This window comes from Chionomys nivalis, chromosome 9 (assembly GCF_950005125.1).
Source record: "Chionomys nivalis chromosome 9, mChiNiv1.1, whole genome shotgun sequence".
Taxonomy (NCBI): domain Eukaryota; kingdom Metazoa; phylum Chordata; class Mammalia; order Rodentia; family Cricetidae; genus Chionomys; species Chionomys nivalis.
In genome coordinates, this window is record NC_080094.1 from 48168160 (window position 1) to 48189256 (window position 21097).

General features: G+C 41.1%; 1 protein-coding gene across 8 annotated transcripts in view; it reads left to right on the top strand.

Moving 5' to 3' along the window:
* Positions 1-1915: 1915 nt before the first annotated feature.
* Positions 1916-21097, top strand: part of Gabpb1 (GA binding protein transcription factor subunit beta 1) — a 53240-nt gene continuing 34058 nt past the window's right edge. For 3 of the 8 annotated variants that reach the window (XM_057780432.1, XM_057780435.1, XM_057780437.1), the window contains exon 1: positions 1916-2235. The gene's annotated coding sequence lies outside the window, so the exon portion shown is untranslated. Of the gene's footprint in view, positions 2236-2282; positions 2297-21097 lie in introns of those variants that run through there. The other 5 variants (XM_057780430.1, XM_057780434.1, XM_057780436.1 and 2 more) reach the window with 3 other exon arrangements.

Sequence of the window (21097 nt, forward strand, 5' to 3'; positions counted from 1 at the left end):
GCTGATTAGACAGGCCCGCAGGCTTTACGTGGTCAACAGAAGCTCCACCTTCCCGAGCACACATTCCTCTCTCTTAGCGTCTACTGCCAGTGAATGCATCACCCTCCTCCTGGTACTCCTCTGACACACATGAGAGTCATCTGTAACATCTCTTCCAGACATTCTCATCCAGTCAAGCAAATTCTCCGAATTCTCAATCAGTTGTGGTTTTCTTCATTTCTACTTGTGACTACCTCAACCCAAGTCATTATTGCCTTCCAAATTACTGTTTGTCATGCCTTGGGCTTTTTTTTTTTTTTTCTGAACAGTTACCAAAGATATCAGTTCATTGATTCACATGACATTTGAGGCTGTCACTAAGCCTCCACAGGTACATCTCTGGGAATGCTTAAAATGACATCTTTTTTACTCAGTCTCCCCTGTGCTTGCCTCTTAAACTTTTCTATTGTTTCTTTGGCTGGAGGGCCTTCACCAATCCCTTTATTAAAGAGAATTGCTTCTGAGGACCCCCTGTCCAGGTTAGTGTGTGTTATCTCCCTTGGAAACCACATCAAATTTGGCAACATTTCCGCTATCATAAGCACTGATGATGTATACTTGTCTATATCCTATAGCACAACAAAAGCAATATTCTGTGGCAATCATTAAATATTTACTCCAAATGTTATGGGAAGGCGTGACAATCTGAAAAACCTTAACAGCTGGACATATAGACACACACCTTTAATCCCAGCAACTGGGAGGCAGAGGCAGGTGGACCTCTGTGAGTTTGAGCTCAGCCGGGTCTACATTTTGAGTTCTAGGACAGCCAGAGCGTCACACAGTGAGACTCTGTCTCATGAAAAAAACAAAACACGCAAAAAAATAAAATATTAAATCAAAAGAAAAAAAAAGCACCCGACTATGGCCCCCATAGTTTACTTTGCTATGCTCTAGTTAAGTCACACTGACTAGGAACTTTCACCATATTAGTAAAAAGGGCAAGTGGAGACACAATGATTACGTATTTGAGGACACACACACACGAACTACTTGGGTCTCATTTAAGCCTTTTTGCTCTTAGGATAAATTGCCAGAAATGTCTCAGATATTCCCATTCCTAGACACTAGATGTCAAAAGTTCCACGAGTAGTGGACTTCCCTGTTAAACATACCAAAGTGTAGCTTTGGAAATCTCGTGTAAGTTAAAATTTACAAGGCTTTTTCTTCACGAATCACCATCTTCCAATAAACTCTTGGTAAATTAAAAATGGAACTCAAGGCCAGGTGTAGCTAGCACACGCCTTTAATCTCAACAATCCGGAGGCAGAGGCAGGAGGATCTCTGTTCTGGACTACAAACTGAGCTCCAGGGCTGTTACAGAGAGAGTCTATCTAGGAAAAAAAAATCTTGACATTGCAGACACGGCGAAAAGTGTCACTCTTACAACATTAAAAAAAAAGCCGCAGAAACATCCTCATCACACACGAGCAGTTTATGCCAGAAGAGGATACATCTTTTGTTCCTGCACTGGCACCTAAACTAGCAACTCCGGGTCTACCTTCCTGGACCACTTTAAGGTAAATCCTAGGTTCCTAGCTGCCCTTCCGCCTGCCGGGAATCTACCACAACACTCCACGAGCAAGTTTAAGCCCCAAGCGTCCCGCAGTCACTGCGATTCACGTGTCACGCCGGGGAGAAAGGACGCTCAGCACACGCACCCCAGTTCCCACACATCCCGCCCCACGGCGCGGCGTGAACACCCGGCCGCGCACATGGCCTCCGCAGCGCTCACCCCGCTGCCGCGCAGGCGCTGGGCGAGCCGGGACTTGCGGTCGCTCAGTGGATCATTCCGCCGCAGCCTTTGTGTGGCCGAGCGCTAGAAATGGCTTATTTCCTTTCTCTCTGTTTAAAGTTAAAACCAGACCCTTTCGTCCCTTTCTCCCGCCGGAACGGGGCCCGGGGAGGGTGGCGGCAGGCCTGCTCCCGGGGGCAGTGGGGCGGAAACCGGCGCGGGCTGGCCAGGCCTCCGCATGCATGCTGGGAGCTCGCCCGCCGTGTCCCTCCGCGCCGACGGGGACTTTTCGGTGGGGATTTTGGGCGCCGACCAGACGCGGCATTTTCGGAAAATAGCGCCCTGTGCAGCGAAGCGCTCTGTGTGTGGCGGGGCCGCGTCAGCCCTGCCGGCTCCGAGGCGCCGCGGTCCCCGCACCTCCTCCCGCTGCTCCCCCGCCGTCGCTCCCGAAGCTTTTCCAGGTCAGTGCGGGTCTGTGTAGGGCCCTGTTACCACCGGATGTGGAAGTTGATCTCTTCGCTGGTAAAAAATAATTCCACTTCCCCCGGAACCCAGATCATCCCCGCGATTTCCTGTTTATTGCATTAAGGCGCCGGGTTTCCGGGGCTCCCGGCCCCTCTCGTTTGGCGGGGGTCGGCGGGGTCGGCCTGGGTGTCCGCGCCGCCGCCGCCGCGCTTTGTCCGCCCGGCGCTTGGCTTCTGGGAGGGGCGGCAGACATGGTGGCGGCCGCCGCCCCCTCCTCGGCCAGGCGCCGCGGCCTCCTGCGGTCCCTACGGGCCGGGGCTGCGGTGGGGTCGCCATGGCCGTGGGGGATCCGGGCCGGTGGGGCGGGCGGCTGGAAAGGCGGCGCGGCCTCCGCCCGCTCCTTTGTCTCGGGGGCCTGAACACCGGACCGGGCCGGGCCGACGACAAGCGGGAAGGCCGGACCGGGCCGCTCCGGCGCTCTGGGGCCCACGGACGGGGTCGGGGGGCGCTCGGGTCTCGGCGGGAGAGCCGGCCCGGGGCAGGGTAGACGGGAGAGCCCTGGAGGGACGGAGCCTGCCAATCTCAGTGGTCGAGGCTTTTGCCCCCAGAGACTTGGCTGCCGGAACCCACGCGAGCGGGGGTGCGGGAAAGAAGCCGCGAGTTTTCGTCGGGTCATCTCATGTCTGGGCACAGATCGGTGTTGAGTGTGCTGTTGTGAACCTCTCCCACTGTGTTAAAGCCGCGTGCCTAGCTCCAAATGTGCATCTCCGAAATGAAAGCGAAGGATGGCACGGGCCTAATTGCTGTGTTTTCCCTTGAAGCTTTTGCTTTAGGTCCGTTTGGATTGTGTCTAGCAGACACATCTGTTTAAAGCAGGGGCGAGACCACAGAACTTCCTAAAGGGAGCTTCATAGCGTGGAAATAGTTTTAAGTTCCTTCTGCAGACACTGGAGTGCTGTTTCTTCAGGCGAGTTACTTTCTGAAGTGTAATTTTTATCTGGACAAAACGCTGGTGTGCATTTCCTTGTGAAGTAGTTGCCATCCCAGAATTTAAAACGCACCGAATTTACTATACGGAAGATATTACCTGATAGAGATTCACCCAGGTTAATTTAACTTTAACTGATAGAATTTGATTCAGCCCTTCAGACTCTATGGTTTTGTATCTTAAGGAAACTAATAGCTATTATCCCTTTATTCATTTTTCTTTTGTGAAAAGTCAAAAGTTGTTTCATGTGTTAACTCATGGTTTAGGCAAGAGACACATTGTTGTGCATTTTTGCAAATCTTTTTAGTGCCTAAACAGAAAAGAGGTTTTTGAATCTATTTTGCATGCAGTCTTATGTGATATCACACCACATAACCACTGGAAAACACCGTGCATCATGCATTTTTCCTTTATCCTGTTTTCGCCATGTAAGTACAATCAAGATACTGTACAAGACAAACTTTTAAAAAACATGAATGAGAAGAATGATTCAGAGATTCCTGAATTTTGGGAGAGAGGGCTCTAACTTTTTAAAAGATGGGGATTGAGATACGTAAGCATTACAAAGATTCTAATTTATCGATAGTCTTAAAGTCTCCGGAACATTTGGAACTAGTCCAAGTGACAAGACAGACAATAATGCGAATTTACAAGTACATCTACTGTGTCTGTAAAGACCTGTGCATCAGTGTTCTTTTCAACACTGTAGAGCTCAGACTTGAGTTAAGGTGAGACCTTTACTGAAACAAAGCATAAGTAATATGCATATTTAATTTGCATACAGAAGCCCTTAGCTTTTTTTTTTTTTTTTTTTTTTTTTTTTTGGTTTTTTGAGACAGGGTTTCTCTGTGGTTTTGGAGCCTGTCCTGGAACTAGCTCTGTAGACCAGGTTGGTCTCGAACTCACAGAGATCCGCCTGCCTCTGCCTCCCGAGTGCTGGGATTAAAGGCATGTGCCACCATCGCCCGGCCTTAGCTTTTTTCTTCTTTCTTTTTTTTTTTTTTTCTTAGCTTTTTTTCTGAGTCAGTTTGGGTTTCCTAGGTGTCGGTGATGAATGTGTAAAAATTTCAAGATGAGTTGGGCCTACTGGTTTTGGAAGGAAGCTGAGTTTGCAGTGGTTTCTTGTGACCTCTAGTCTGAGTCTGTCAGTTGGCCTTTCTCTGCTGTTCATCAACAGGAAGCATCTGGCCATTCTTCATGTAATTGTCAGAAAGTGCCAGGTACATTTTCAATGTGTGCTATTCATATAAAAAAAAAAGATTGGATCCTAGTTAATTTTACTTAATTTGTTTCCCCCCCTTTCCTGGCATTTTAAAAAACTATTTAAAGTATCTCATCAGGTAACAGGTAAGGCAAACATTACTCAAAATATGTCACATAAAATTTTAAGTCAGAAATTCATTTTTGAGGGAACTGTAGTTTCTTTCAAGTTGCCTATGGCAGTAAATGCACCACTGGGGTCCAGCCCTTATTTCACATTGGAGCCAGTTAGCACTTGAACATCTAGGAACTTGTTTATAGATCACCAACTACGATAATTTGACTCTGTATATGATATGTAGTGATCAAATTAAGGTCTTTGGCATCTCTGTCTTCTAAACTTTTGTGTGTGTGTGTGTGTGTATGTTGGGACCCTTTCAAGTCTTCTGTCTAGTTTATAGAATATATAATTGTAAACTTTTTTATTTGAAGTCAGGTAGCTTTCCAGTGACTCCATGGCTTTACAACTAATAGATAAGTTTCTGTAGCATGAATGTCTCAACTTTGGGTCAGTGATAATTAGCATTTTATTTTTCTGAAGGTGTTTGTTCCTTTATCCCTGTAGAAGATACGTTAGTGTCAGAAGAAATTAGAATTAGGCCCTGTTTGTTTCCTCCGAACATCAGCACTCTACTGTCCTGAAAAGGTTTGTGCATCTTCATTTGGGCTGCTTATGTGTATAACGCTGGAGTAGAGACTCAGGCTGTAAGTAATTTCTCCAAAGATAAATCCTGATTTCATCTTGATGTAATAAAGGTGTGAAGAGTACCAGTTGAAGCATTATTGATAACAAGAGCAGTTGCTGACTCTTCCTGTGTGCCACAGTTGCCTTCTTTGTACAGTAGGGATCATTCTAGCACCTATTGTGGTGGTAGGGATCATTAAATGATTTAGTACATGTATAAAGTGGTTTTCAACCATCCTAATGCTGTGACACTTTGAACAGTTCCTCATGTGCTAATCCCCAACCATAAAATTATTTTTGTTATTACTTCATAACTGTAATTCTGTTGCTGTTATGAATTGTAATGTAAATGTGTGTTTTCTGATGGTCTTAGGCGACCCTGTGAAAGGGTTGGTCATCTCCTAAAGGGGTTGTGACTCCAGGTTCAGGACCACTGCCTTAGATAGTTAATAGATCAGTAAGTTTTTTTAGTTTTTAGGTTTTTTTTTTTTTTTTTAAGCAGAGTCTCCATTTAACCTCAATTTGCCCCAAACTCACCATATACTCCAGACTGACCTTGAGTTTGCCATAATCCCCTTGCTTCATCCTTTCAGATGCTGAGATTACAGGCATGAGTCACATGCCCAATCTAGTGTACATAGTTATCATGGGGTCTCAGCCCCACCATTCAGAACCCGTGGAATCAGTAATCTTGGAATTTGTCTGTGTGTGAATGCTCATGTGCACACCAATATCCACATATATTTGTGTGCATATATGCAAAAATAATAATATTATGTAACCTATGGAAGGAGTCCAATACAGTATCCCTTTTCAATTTGCTTACTTGTGTGTGGGTGCAAGAGGCCCATGCCACTTGGAGATTACAGATTTGGAGGCCATTTTACTAGGATCAAACTCAGGACTGGCTTGGTGGCAGAGATCTTTGCCCTGGGACTGGAGAGGTGTCTGGTTGAGAGCACTCGCTGCTTGTTCAGTTTCCAGCACCCTTGTCGCGTAGCTCACAACTGCTTATAATCCCAGTTCTAGGGGATCTGACGCCACTCTTCCGAACACTCACGGGATGTGTATATCCTGTTCCTGTGCATCACACACAGTAAAAAAAGGCCCTTTACCTACTGAGCCAACTCAATAGCCACTGTGCTTCTGTCTTTTAAATTAGATACTGTAATTTTATTATACAATGCAGTATCTTTTTCTAGAAGAATCTTGAGTGTCTCTATTAAAGTTAGGTGTTTCAATCTCATTACACTAGAGAGGTAGGCTACTGCTAATCCTGGTAGTATATCTAGTAGTGATTCTTTAAAAGAAGTGAGTGGGAGGGATACCATGATACTGCTTTCTAACATAACCCCCTCCCATTTGGTAGAGAAGTAGCTACTAAGGCCATAAAATTACAGTATTGAACACTATTTAAGGTCAGTTTCTTTCATGATGTAAACCTATCTGTTGGGTGTGGTGGCACACACCTTTAATCCAAGAGCTGGGGAGGAAGAGGTCTCTTAAGTTCAAGACCAGCCTGGTCTACAGGGTGAGTTCCAGGACAGCCAGGGCTGCACAGAGAAACCCTGTCTCAGTCGTCCCCCGCCCCAAACAAAACAAAACAAAATTGAATGTGTAGCTGCCTTGCTGTATCTCCCTTGTGTCTATAGCACTTATATCTAAGCAGGAAACTTTGGTGCATAAATGATTTGAAAATTTTCCTTTATATCCAAAATGGTTTGTGTAAAATCTTTGACCTTTACCCATGTGACTGATAATTCTATTCTTTCCATTCATAGAGACCCCCACTGTCTTTCCCTTAATACTGTGGTGTGAATATGTCCTGAAATTCATGTTGAACTCAATCTTCAAGATGATGGTTTGGGGAGACTAGATGATGAATGTAAAGCCTTTATGCATGAGATTAGTGCCTTTCAGAAGAGACTGCAGACAGCCAGTTTGTGGTGACACCCACCTTTAGCACTCAGCAGGCAGAGGCAGGTGGATCTCTGTGAGTTTGAGGCCAGGCTGGTCTACTTAGTTCCAGAACAGTCAGGGTAACACAGAGAAAACCCTGTCTACAAAAACAACAACAAAAAAGAATGCTGTTGATCTGTTGACCCATACCTACCACTGTGATCTTGGACTTTGTCCTGTAGGGCTATGAGAGATACACTTCTCTTCTTTGCAAACACCCAGAGAGAGCAGTTTGTTTGTGTAGCTCACACTGAGACAGTTTTGTCTAGTGAATTTGGACATTAGTCACTTTCATATTTACTGTGCTTCCTTTATCAGAACCTCCCACCACTGAAGAAGTCTAATGGCTAGGATTTCTTGGCCACTGTAAATTGATGAACAATTTCAATAGTCTCATGCTACTTGGGAATAATTTTGTTAATCTCATGTTTTGTTTTGTTTCTGATTTCTTCTATTCCTTTAACTTAATTGATACAGTTGACTCCTACTTACTGGAGAAAAATACAGAGTGAGCTTTCGCATTGTTTACCGTCACTATGGTGAATTTCAGTTCTGCCACTTGATAGACTAAATGAAAGGGGAATCTTGTTTTTTCAGGAATCTAGCTGCCATATTTAACTTTTTCTTTTTGGTTACTCCACTGTCTGTAGAGGTTTATTCCCCCTGATTTCAAATGTACAGACATAAAATAGGAGAAGAAAATAAACTTCACAGGCTCCAAAGCTACAGAGAAACCGTCTCGAAAACTCAAAATAAATAAATAAACAGACTTCAGAATCTGTTCCAGTGTCTGCCTCATTCCTTTATCTCATTACTGTTAAGAACTCAGGCACAGTTTTTGCTCTAGGTCCTCTCTCTCTCTCTCTCTCTCTCTCTCTCTCTCTCTCTCTCTCTCTCTCTCTCTTTATGGGAAATGATTTATTTTAGCGCACAAATAAAGGATACAATCCATCATGGCAGGGACGTCATGGCAGCAGGAGCTAACCTGCATCCAGTCAGGAGCCAGCGTGATGATATCTAATGCTCATCTTTGATTCACTTTTTTATTCAATCCTGGACCTTTTCACATGGAATGTTTCCGTCCATATTTATGGATGGTCATCCCAAGTTCACTATTAACCCAATGGAGATAACTGCTCACAGACATGCCCAGGACCTTGTCTCTTCAGTAGCTGTGGATCCTGTCAAGCTGACAGTTGACAACAAGCATCTGATATACCCATGGAGTTTCCAATTTTAGTCTTCATCATTTCCTTTAACAATCCCATATTTTTTCTAATAATTTTTTATTACTTTATAAATAATACCATTCAAAATTTCTACTTTCTTCCCTCCTTCCACTTCCCTACTGTTCCCCCCTCCCCCACTCCATCCAGGCTTAGGAAGGTATGCTTCCAAATAGAACAGGATCCCAAAAAGCCAGTACATGCAGTAGAGACAAATCCTAGTGCCATTATTGTTGGCTTCTCAGTCTGCCCCAATTGTCAGCCACATTCAGAGGGTCCAGTTTGATCCCATGCTCGTTCAGTCCCAGTCCAACTGGATTTGGTGAGCTCCCATTAGCTCAGGCACAGTGTCTCAGTGGGTGGACCAACCCTTCGTGATGCTGACTTCCTTGCTCATATTCTCCCTCCTGCTCTTCAACTGGACCTTGTGAGCACAGTCCAGTGCTCCAATGTGGGTCTCTGTCTCTATCTCCATCTGTTGCCGGCTGAAGGTCTCTGGATCCCCTCAGCCTCTAGGTTCTCTTTATTACTTCCCTAACTTACTGTAATACTGTATATCATATTCAAACTGTTTAAGAGAACTTATTTTTGTCAGTAATAATGGACTTTATCTTAATTATATGGAGCAAATATAGATAAATTGTTTGACATTAGGAAATTTTTTAGATTTATATTATGTGAATGAGTGTTTTGTCTGCATGCACGTATTGCATCACTTGCTAGCCTGGTTCCTGCAGAGGTAAGAAGAGGGCATCAGATCCCTGGAACTGGAATTATGGGTGACTGTGTACCATCTTGAGGGTGCTGGGAATCGAATCCCTGTCTTCTGCAAGAGCAAGTGCTCGTGACTGCTGAGCCATGACCTTAGCCTCCTGTTGCTTGATTTTATAAAGACTCTTAAGCTTTTTTCTCTTATTTAATATCCTATTCTTAGCCCTGTTTGATTACTGTCTTTCTGTTTTGTGATTCTGTTACCAGTGTTGTCATTCCTGCCAATGGTAAGATCATCTGCTCTCCGCTCTCCCTCTTTTTTTCTTTTTTCTTTTCAAAATGATTGTTTTATGTACTGCTGGTGTCTGAGAGCGTCAAGGCTCATGGTTTAGTGGAATGCTAAAGAACTTCCATCTCCCGTAGATTTTTTACTTTCTAGCTTTCTATCAGTTCACAGTTTTCTCCTATCTTGAAGTTGTCTATGATACATGCTTTTCCTTTATTATGTCCACCAACCAGTAGTTTTCCTTAGATTCTCCTTCCTTGAATCCATCCTGTGTATAGCTGCAGAATAGTTTCCCCAAAACTTCCAGATCACGTGCTCCTAATCTAAAAGCCCAAGGACAGAACTTGGCTTTGTCCTTTGTACTCTCCGCCGTGCCTTCGACCTTTGCATTCACTACTGTGCCAAGCAACATGAATTGCACCTGTGCTGAATAAATGTTTGAGTAGATCAACCCTTTGAATAACCTGCAGTAGTCTTCAGTAGTCTGCAGGGTAAAGTCAACTTTCTGATGCTCAGACATTTTCATACTACATACTGCTTCTTTGACCTTAATCATGTAACTTCTGTTTCCTTGTTGATGTTTTTCCCCTTTTCTTCCCTTTTAAAACTTAGATGCTTGTCCCGTGCCAGGCTCTCTTCATCTCTTATAGTGATGAGTAAAACCAAACTTTTGAGTGAGGGATGTAGTAAACAGTTTCTGGTGTTGGGTGGTAATGAGTAGAAGAGGAATAAAGCTAGGCAAGGGGAGAGAAGGTGTGGTGTGGCTGCCACTTGAAGTGGTCAGAGAAACCCAATACCTGGTGTCAGAGGGAATATGTTCTGGATTGAACAAACTTAAGATCCTGAAGAGGGAACACTCTTGGCTTGTTAGAACATTCACTGACCTATCTGAATGAATATAATAACAAAGTTGTTTTCAAGTTTTTGAAAAAAACTTTGCTGACCCTCGTATATCGAAGGAAGTACTGCAGAACTCTTTCAATTCCCAGATATCTTACAGCAGCCTACGGTAGGAAGTACCACACAGTGGTCATGTATACTTGTTATTTTGGTTTTGTGTATGTGTGCACAGGTAACTTACGCTAAGATTTTAAAAGAATAGTGGGTCTAGCTCAGAGGAATGAGTTCATGATCTTGAAAATCATTGAAATCTGGTATGGTTTCTATTGCTGTGAAGAAACACCATGACCACAGCAATTCTTGAAAAGGAAAACATTTAATTGGGGCAGACTTACAGAGGTTTAGTCCACTGTTATTGTGGGAAGCATGGCAGCATGCTGGCAGACATTATGCTGGAGAGGTAGCTGAGAGTTCTGTATCTGGATCTGCAAGCAGCATGAAGAGACAGTGGGACTAGCTTGAGCTTCTGAGACCTCAAAGCCTACCCCCAGTGACACGTTTCCTTTAGCAAGGTGACATGTCCTAATCCTTTTAAATAATGCCACTCCCTATGAGCCTGTGGGAACCATTTTTATTCAAACCACCACAATTTTTATTTTTAAGTCTGAACAAATTTTTCTTTTCTCTTCTTTTCTTTTCTTTTCTTTTTTGGTTTTTCCAGATAGGGTTTCTCTGTAACAGTGCTTTGACTGTCCTGGAACTCGCTTCATAAACTAGGCTGGTCTCAAACTCACAGAGATCCACCTGCCTCTGCCTCCTGAGTGCTGGGATTAAGGACGTGTGCCACCTTAAGGAGTACAGAGATGTGATAATTGGATCACTGCATTGACATGTGGCTTTATACATATATCATTTCTTTGTCTTGGGAATAGCCAAGATAGACCCTATTAGCTATTTTTAAGTATTTATTTGTTATAAATCAGTTATATAATTCATTCCTTCTATCCATTGGAACTTTATCCCCAACTATCCTCTCTATTCCTTTCTGCAACCTTCCCAGGGTTTTGCTACCACTATCCTATTCTTAGAGATGATATTTAACTTCTACATGTAACAGTATCTTTCTATGCTTGAGGTCTTTATTATTTTTCATGGTGAAATACTCCATTTATAGACCACATTTCTTTACTCATCCTTGATGGGCATCTAAGTTGATTCCATGTCTTGACTGTCCTGAATAAATAATGCAATAAACCGAGTACAGCTATCTCTTTGGCATGCTGATTTGATTTCTTTAGGACATACATCTAGTAGTTGGATTTATTGATCATAGGACAGTTCTCTTTTTAGTTTTTGAGACATTTCCCATTATTATTATTATTTATAACCCTGCCATCAGGAAGTGTTTCTCTTTTAGTCTTGCTAGAGCTTATGTATGTATTATGTATGTATGTATGTATTGAGAGTAGCCTTTCTTTTTTAAAATTTATTTATTATGTATACAGCATTCTCAGTATTCTGAATGCATGTATGCCTGCAGGCCAGAAGAGGGCATCAGATCTCATTACAGATGGTTGTGAGCCACCATGTGGTTGCTAGGAATTGAACTCAGGACCTTTGGAAGAACAGCCAATGCTCTTAACTACTGAGCCATCCCTCCAGCCCCAAGAATAGCTTTTCTGATTAGGTTGAAATGATCTTCCATTGTGTTTCTGGTCTTTAGTTTTTGTTTTATTTTGAGACAAGCTTTTACTGTCTATCTCTGCCTGGTCTGGTACTTGCTTCTTGGAATTGACTGGTCTTGAACTCGGAGATCCACCTGCTTCTGCCATGTGAGTACTGAAATTAAAGATGTATGCCACCATGCCCTGTCTTCATTGTTGTTCAGATTAACAATTTCTTTAAAGGTTAGTGGTGCTTTTTTGTATTTAAGCTTTGGTCATTTTCTGTCTTTTATTTTGGGGAGTGTGTGACAAAATTGTGCTGAATTTTATTTTATAACAGATGTGAACATTGACTATGAATGCTTTTCTAGATGGCACTTAGTCTCACACCAATGTCTGACCTTTCTCTGCTAGCATAACCATAAAATATTGAATTCATAATCTCTAGTCAATGTTTTGGTTTAAAAGCTCAATTAGAAAGATAAAAGTAACTTTAAGGAGTGCATTTGTTATGATGAAAAATTCTCCTACTGTCTTGAAAATCCAAAAGAAAAAAAAGCAGTAAAATAAGGTGGGTGGTGGTGGCATGCCTTTAGTCACAGCACTAGAGGCAGAGGCAGGCGGATCTCTGAGTTCTAGGCCAACCTGACCAGAACAAAGCAAGCTCCAGGACAGCTGGGGCTGTATAAAGAAACCCTGTCTAAAAACAAACCAAAGAAAGAAAGTGGTAAAATACATGATTTTGAAATATGAAGGGATTTGTTCTAGCTCTTTTATTAGTTGCCTAGTTAAGATAAAATTCAAATGTAGGGTATTTTAAATTACTAAAGCTTTAAATTGTAGGAAATCTAAAGTTATAATAAATTATATTTAGGTTATTTGTAGTGTTTACTTCTAAGAGAAAAATTACTGTTTCCTTTCTTGCTTATCTTGATTTTTCCTCCTCTTTAAGAATTCCTATGTGTGGAGCTAGAGAGATGGTTCAGTGGTTAAGACCACTGACTGCTCTTCCGGAGGACCTGGGTTCAATTCCCAGCACCCACATGCAGCTTACAACTGTCTGTAACTGCAGCTCCAGGGGAGCCAGCATTCATGGCAAAACACCAGTGCACATTAAAAAAAAAAAAAAGAAATCTCTATGTATATCATTATAAAATTTGTTATCAAACTCTTAATAATTTATTATGTACATGGCAATTGAAGTTTTAAAATATTTTTAGTTTTTAAATTTTCAAAACATTTAAAAAATAAAGCATACAAAAATGAATAAAAGATTTATTTTCTGTATGTGTGTGTGCCCGAGTGTATGTATGTGCACCACATGTCTGCAGGTATTTGTGGGTTCTGGAAGAGGGAATCATATCCCCTAGAACTGGAGTTAACAGGTGTCTGTGAGCCACCCTGTGGTTTCACACTTGCTAGGTGAGTAGTTTACCTTTTAGCTAACTCCCCAGCTCCCATACTCTGATTTTGAGGCACTTGTATATTACTTTTGTTGAGTTTTTATCTGGCCATAGTTCAGAGCAGATCCCTCCCTAACAGTGCTAATGTTAGCTGGGTGGTGGTGGTGCATGCCTTTAATTCTAGCACTTGGGAGGCAGAGGCAGGCGAATCTCTGTAAGTTGAAGGCCAGCTACAGAGTGAGTTCCAGGACAGCCAAGGCTGTACAACATTGAACTTCTCAGCGTCCCTTTTCTTTCCAAACCATACATTCTGTATTTCTGCTCCACTTGCTCTCTTTCAACCGCAGACCTACGTCACTGTTATCAGTATCCGTGGCATAGACTCAACTGTAAATGGAGGTGGAGCTTTTTCTTTTTTTGTCCCCCCCGCCCAGCACCAAATTGACACACAAAAGCTTATATTAGTTGCAGAATGTTTGGCACATAGATCAGGTTTAATATTAGCTAGCTCTTCAACTTAAATTAGCCCATTTCTGTTAATCTACGTTTTGCCGTGTGGCTTTGCCTGTTCTCTAGCACATCTTTTCCCTCTGGCAGTTGGCTTGCATCAGTTCCGGACTCCACATTTCTCCTCTCTTTATTTTTAGTTTGGCTTTCCCATCTAGCCTTATTCTGCTTTGCTATAGGCCAAAACAGCTTCTTTATTAACCAGTGAGAGCAGAACTTATTCACAGCATACAGAAGGATTATCCTGCAGCATTTTCCCTTTTCTGTCTAATCATAAAGGAAGATTTTAACTTTAACATAGTAAAATTACATACAATAAAAACAGTTATTAAGGTAGAATTACGGTTACAATATCTGTTCTATTTGTATTTTACAAAATTAGAGAAAATATTATCCATCCTGTCTTGATGAGTTTAAAGTTTTATATCTAATTTACCCTTTTATCATAACTAAGAAAAGTTATAACTATGATTATCTAGTCTTCAACTCTATAGAAGACCCCAGAAGGGTGAAATGTTACCCAATGATAGGGACCTCAAACTTCCTGGACTGCCTGGACAGTTACCCAGAGTTCCTCTGCAATGTTGGGACATCCAACTCTGACCTACAGACCTAGCATATTTGACAGATTTTCCTGTTAAGCAGGGAATTTTGAAGGACTGCTCTACCTTATCTTGGCAAAGCTTGGCAGTTGGCTTTCTTGTGTCCTGCTAGTCTAGTTTGGATAGTAACTGTCAGCAGTTGAGGCAAGGGCAGTTTCTTTGCCCACAAGGCTAGCTTTTGCCATAAAGAAAATAAATACTATACAGTTTCTTTGATGCCCACCATCTTTTCTGAAATAGATTGGTGTTGCCAGGAGCAGATGTATCTCATTATCATAAAAAATTTTAGGTTATTAAATAATTAAATGCCATATTCTGTAGGTCTTTGAAGTGTTTGAGACCATCTATCTAATGTATCTGTGTATGACATTGAAAACATATCTAACATGACTATAAGTTTGACTATTAATTTTTTTTTGTTCGTTATTTTTTTTCCCAGTTTTTTGAGACAAGGTTTCTTTGTAGCTTTGGAGCCTTCCTGGAACTTGCTTTGTAGACCAGGCTGGCCTCAAACTTGCAGAGATCTACCTGCCTCTGCCTCCCGATTGCTGATATTAAAGGCATGTCTTATCACCACCTGGCTTAATCTGTATTTTTAATTATACATTACATTTTTAAGTGACTTGCATAAACATAATACCTTAAGAGTAGAAATATACATACAGTATAACACAATTAACTTTTTTAAAGATTTGTTTATTTTTTATGTATATAGTATTCTGCCTGCATATATCCCTACAGGTTATAAGAGGGCATGAGCCATCATGTGGTTGCTGGGAATTGAACTCAGGACCTCTGTAAGCCAGTGCTCTTAACCTCTGAGCCATCTCTCCAGCCCCCCCCACCATTAACTTTATATTTGAATCAAACCAAAAATCTATACCAATGTAAACATTTAACATTTTTTTGGATTAAAGTTAAATTTAATAATCTACCCGTTTCCCCATCATTTCTATATTATATCTCCCTTTCTTCTTTTAGAAAGAGATTGACTGACTAATAATATTTTGTAATCAACCCCTTAAATGAAAACAAATATTTATAACCAATATTTTGGGTATGTGGGCATAGTTTTCTAGACTACTTCCTGCTGTTTTGGGGGGGCACTGGTAACCTTTGAGGGACTCTGAGGAAGTCAATGATAATTGCTAAGTCTTGGCTGTAGTATTCTATGAGGTTGGATCATCTCAGTCAGCAACCTGGAAGCTGTTTTGGATGAAGAACTCTGAGGAAACTGTAACCGAGGCATTTTGAGATGCTGGTTCACCTGGGTCGTTGGTTTTTATTGGTGTCTGGTTCTCTTGTTCTGAAAATACATAAGCTTTAAAAGGTAACATATGGGAGCTGGAGAGATGGCTCAGAGGTTAAGAGCATTGCCTGCTCTTCCAAAGGTCCTGAGTTCAATTCCCAGCAACCACATGGTGGCTCACAACCATCCGTAATGGGGTCTGGTGCCCTCTTCTGGCCTGCAGGCATACAGACAGAATATTGTATGCATAACAAATAAATAAACAAACAAATAAATAAATATATTTTAAAAAGGTAACATATGTATCTGGATAATAAGTATAGACTGTGCATTGTACGTAAGTTAGCTTAGGATAATTTCCTTGTTATGTGTTTGAGCAGGTGCAGGTATAATATGCATCTTATGTTTTGTAGTTCTTTTTTTTTTTTTTTTTTTTTTTTTTTTGGTTTTTCGAGACAGGGTTTCTCTGTGGTTTTGGAGCCTGTCCTGGAATTAGCTCTTGTAGACCAGGCTGGTCTCGAACTCACAGAGATCCACCTGCCTCTGCCTCCCAAGTGCTGGGATTAAAGGCGTGCGCCACCACCGCCCGGCTTATGTCTTGTAGTTCTTTTAGGTTCATTTCTTTATGTTTGTAGCCAGGGTTTCCAGGGAGTTTTCCTCAATCACACCTGATTTTTCTTAACTCAGAATGAATCCAGAGTCTCTCATTTCCTGTGGAAATAAAAGCATAATCTCTCTTCCAAGGTAACATATCTTTTGATTTCCATTTTGAAGTCAAGACATTTTAAAAGTACATAGGTTGTTTTAATCCAGCAACACTTATAATCAAATGTCTCTTAGTAGCTTTTGCTCCTTTTTTTCAGAAATCAAACAATCTAAAGTCAAACAATTTAAAAACACCATAATAACACATAGTATCTAGACTCTATATTTTCCATCTTTATGTGGCTTTTTATAAACATTATTTTTACTGTTTATTTAAAGACTTTTTAAAACTAATTTTTTTCTGTGACTGTCTATACTCATTTTCCTTTTTTTTCTTAAGCCTACGCCATTTTTCAAACGTGCTGTGACCCATTCAGATGCCTTTTTGTCTGAATCTGTTTTTATTGTGTATCCCTATCCTTTTCTGCCTGTATTAGCAAAAACCCTAAATCTGCCATGCAGAGCTGTGCTCTCAAGCTCTCAGGCAGTGGCTGAGAAGCCTCTTTGCTGCGACCCGGGAACCTTCCATGCAGCGATTGGCTGCTAGCTCCATCTCGCAGGCAGTTGTGTGGAGATGCCTCTCTGTACCATGGCTGGCATGAGAGACTAGGAAGCCTTATTCTGCCTTGCTATAGGCCAAAAGCAGCACCTCTTTATTAACCAGTGAGAGCAAAACATATTCACAGTGTACAGAAGGATTATCTTGCAGCATAACATTGTGCAGTCTTGATGTAGGCCTACATTATCATTACATTACATCACTGTTATCAGTATCCACGGCATAGACTCAACATTGTGCACTCTTGATGTTTTATTACTTCATTACTTTTTTTCATTAGTTCATTACTTTTTTTTTTTGATTTTTTTTTTTGTTTTTTGAGACAGGGTTTCTCTGTAGCTTTGGAGCCTGTCCTGGCCTCAAACTCACAGAGATCCACCTGCCTCTGCCTCCCAAGTGCTGGGATTAAAGGCGTGCGCCACCACCGCCCTGCCTAGTCCATTACTGTTTAATTTTAGCCTGAGGCAGCTTCTTAGGAGGGGGGGGAGGCCATTTTTTTCTTTTTCTGTAGATATCTCACAAATGTCCTCTAGCAGAGTTGCTAATATTGTTTTCCTTAGAAACCTCTTACTGGACCTACAGAGCCTGCAATGCTCTCAGAACTACTGTCTTCCAGGCTTTTGTGAGAATGGCCCTTTAAACTTTGATTACAGTGTTCAACTGCTTTTCTAGTCCAAAGTTCCAGAGTCTTCCATCTTCTTCAGTCATGTTCCGCCTCACCTCATCTGCCCCACCCCACGCAGTACACACAGCACACCCAGACACTCCTATCTGCTGTCAGTATGGTGTTTTTATCACATACTTCTCAGCTCCTCCTTCCTCTTTTGCATTGTGCTCGCCTGGGGAATCATCTATAAAATCTTTAAGTCAACACAAGTTCTGGATGTGGACGTCTTTGGGGACTGTTATTCTGCCTGTGTTTTGTAATATGTATTTTTATAGAGTATGACTGTGAAAAACTTAACTATTTTTGCTTTTCTCTGAGAACCAGCCTTTTAAAATATTTTACTTAGCCTTCTTATGTCCATCATCATACTTCCCAGACTCTTGACTGGATGTTTCAGTCCCTTATCAGGACTTCTTCCTGGAACCTCTGTGTGAGGGTTCCAGTGTAGATGTGCTTTCACGTCTGTCAGTATTCCCTTGAGGTCATCAAGCTTTTGAATGCTTTCCATTGCATTTATTTTGGGTCCTTATTTCCCAAGCCATCTATTCATTCTGACTTACTCTGCTTTGGTTAGAACAGATACTCTCGTGATTTTTATGAAAAAGGAAACCATTGGCTCTGCTTTTTGGATTTTTGAGACAAGGTCTTGTTGTGTAGCACTGAATGACTTCAAGTTTGCTGTGTAGCCCAGACAGGCTTTGAACTCATGCTGATCCCCCGCCCCTGCCCCTTGTCCCTGGCCCATTCCTCAGCTGACTACTTTGTCTACCTTTAGATGGCTGACTGGGGTTGGGGGATGGGGGGTGACAAGAACGAGATTGCACCCAGGGCCTTCTCAGATCTCTCTCCAGCTCTCATTTTCTTTTAGATGAATGTTTGTTGCATACTAGGTGTGGCGGCGCTTCTGTGTTCCCAGCACTCAGAAGGCTAAGGGAGGAGGGTCTGAATATGAGGCCAACCTTGGCCACATGGAAGGCTTTCTCAAAAAGGAAAAGGGAGGGGGGGGCATGGTGATCATTTTTCCCTTCCAGAAAAAAGAATTACACAGGGAGGAGAGACCACACCCAAATCCTTAGATGACACACTGCCTTCTACTTCAGAAGCTTCTCTGTATTCTAAAAATAGAAGACAAAACTTAAAAATTTAGAAGTTCAGTTCAGAATGAGTATACTTGCTAAATCTTTTTACTTCTGTTCTCTTTGTATGATGGTGACAACAGTAAAATGTGACAAGATTCTGTAGATTGTGTTATTAGTGAAATTCCTTTCTATTTTTATTTTATGTGTAAGAGTGTTTGCCAGTGTATGTCTTTACCAAGTGTGTACAGTACCCCTTGAGACCAGGGGAAGGCACTAGATTCTCTGGAATTGGAGTTACAGGTGGTTGTGAGCTGCCTTGTAGGTGCTGGATACTGAACTCAAGTCCTCTGCAAGAGCAGCAAGTGCTTTTAACTGTTGAGCGAGCTCTTCAGCCTCTGGGTTCCTTTCTCATGGGAGTGTTGACAATTAAATACTGGTTGCCAAGAATATTTTATACATACAGCTGTATACATAATAATTTTACATATTTTTATTATTTAAGTATTTTCAGCATCTAACTTTATATACTAAAAGTTTTTAAACTTACCTGTAATTTATTTTTGATCTAAAGATTTTTTTTAAAAAAAGTTTGTTTTTAATTGCATGAGTAATATGTGTTCATTGTACAGAACAACAAAGTGGGAAATTTTATAATTTTATTATCTCACTTTATTGTTTATAGTTCTTTTTTGTTCATTTTTTGCACAGTTCAGTATGTTGTATATAAAGATTATGATCTTGATTCTTAAAGCCATTACATTCTAGTTGTAAATATTTTTAAATAAAAGTATTAAAGTTATTTATGTGTGCTTGTATAAACTGTTGTTCTTGCAACCACTAGATGGCACTCAGCATGTGTAATTCTTATGAGCTGAAGTAGCAGATGTTGACGTTTCTAGGTGGGTCTTATGTTTTAATTTAAGTAAAAGCGGTTTATGTTAGACTGTGATAAGCATTTCATAAACAGTAAATAAGTCCAAGGTGGACTTGCTATGGGTGTTTCTAGTCTCAAGGAGAAAGGGAGTATTAAACTAAGGTGTAGCATGCCATATACAGTAAATTCTGGGTATATTAGCAGTCATTACAATTTATTGAATTATTTTTCCAATTGAAGAGAATGAAATGATGAAACATATTTTAATTGATAAACTTTAGTTTTCTTTTTAATATTAAGTTTTTTCCTGAAGATTTAACATGTAGATAATTAGTCTGAATGAACTGAAGACTTAACCCAGCATGTTTATGTGTGAGCGGTGTATGTGCATTTACATGTGTATGGGCACATATCTGTGTGTGTACACAAGTGCACATGCATGTGTGTGAAGGCCAGAGGTTGAAATTGAGTGTCTTCAATCGCTCTCTACTTTATTTATTGGAGGCAGTGTCCCTCATTGAACTCGAGCACTCTGAATTTGGCTAGCCTTATCTCCAAGGTGCTAGGTGTTGGACCACCACATCCACCTGGGTTTTGGGTATCCGAACTCTGGACCTCATGCTTGCTTCCACAGCATACAATGCCAGTACCCGTTGAACCATCCCCCAGCCTATTGGTCATTTCTTAAGAGTCAAAATTATTGCATTGTGTTTTCAGGTGAGCATAGAAGATGTTTGGTGTGTTTTGGTATTTTTCCTTATTTGAAGTTTTATTTTTTATTTTTATCTGGACGAAATGAGAGCATCTTTGATTTTGGTGTTGCATTGTCTTATTTTATTTTTTAATATACTTTTTAAATTTAATGTGTATAAGTGTTTTGTTGACACATGTGTATGTGCACCCTGTCTGTATAGTGCATATGGAAGCCAGAAGGGAACATCAGATGCTTAGGACCTGGTTTTGAGCCATCAATGTGTGCTGAGAACTGAATCCAGGTTATCTGAAAGAGCATCCAGTACTCTAACCATGGAACCATCTCTCCATCTCTTATTTTCTTTCCATTAGATCCATTTCTACCTTTCAAAATAATCTGATTTCTTCTGTTAAGTTAAAATAAAAATTATAGTTTTGGGGCTGAAGAGAAGACTCAGAGATTAAGAGTTCTCTGTTCCAGCAGAGAATCCTGAACATGTGACGGTTCTTGTGAGACTTCTAGTATTCTTGACTGAACCATGAAATGCCAGAGCCTTCTCCACCTTTAATTTCTCAAATGCTTCCCCTACGTAAACAAAGGGTCCTTAGAGGGCAGTTGCTGCTTTTGAGACCAGTGATTTCTTAGTCTAGTGACTTGAATCTGTTTGTGGGTTAAAAAAACAAAACAAAACACAAGAGTTTCAGTACCCAGGATCATAAACATGATAGGTTCTGAATAGCTGAAACTTGGGGAAGTTACGGGAGGATATCATATGCTCACTGTAGTATACGGGAGGATATCATATGCTCACTGTAGTATACGGGAGGATATCATATGCTCACTGTAGTGTACGGGAGGATATCATATGCTCACTGTAGTGTACGGGAGGATATCATATGC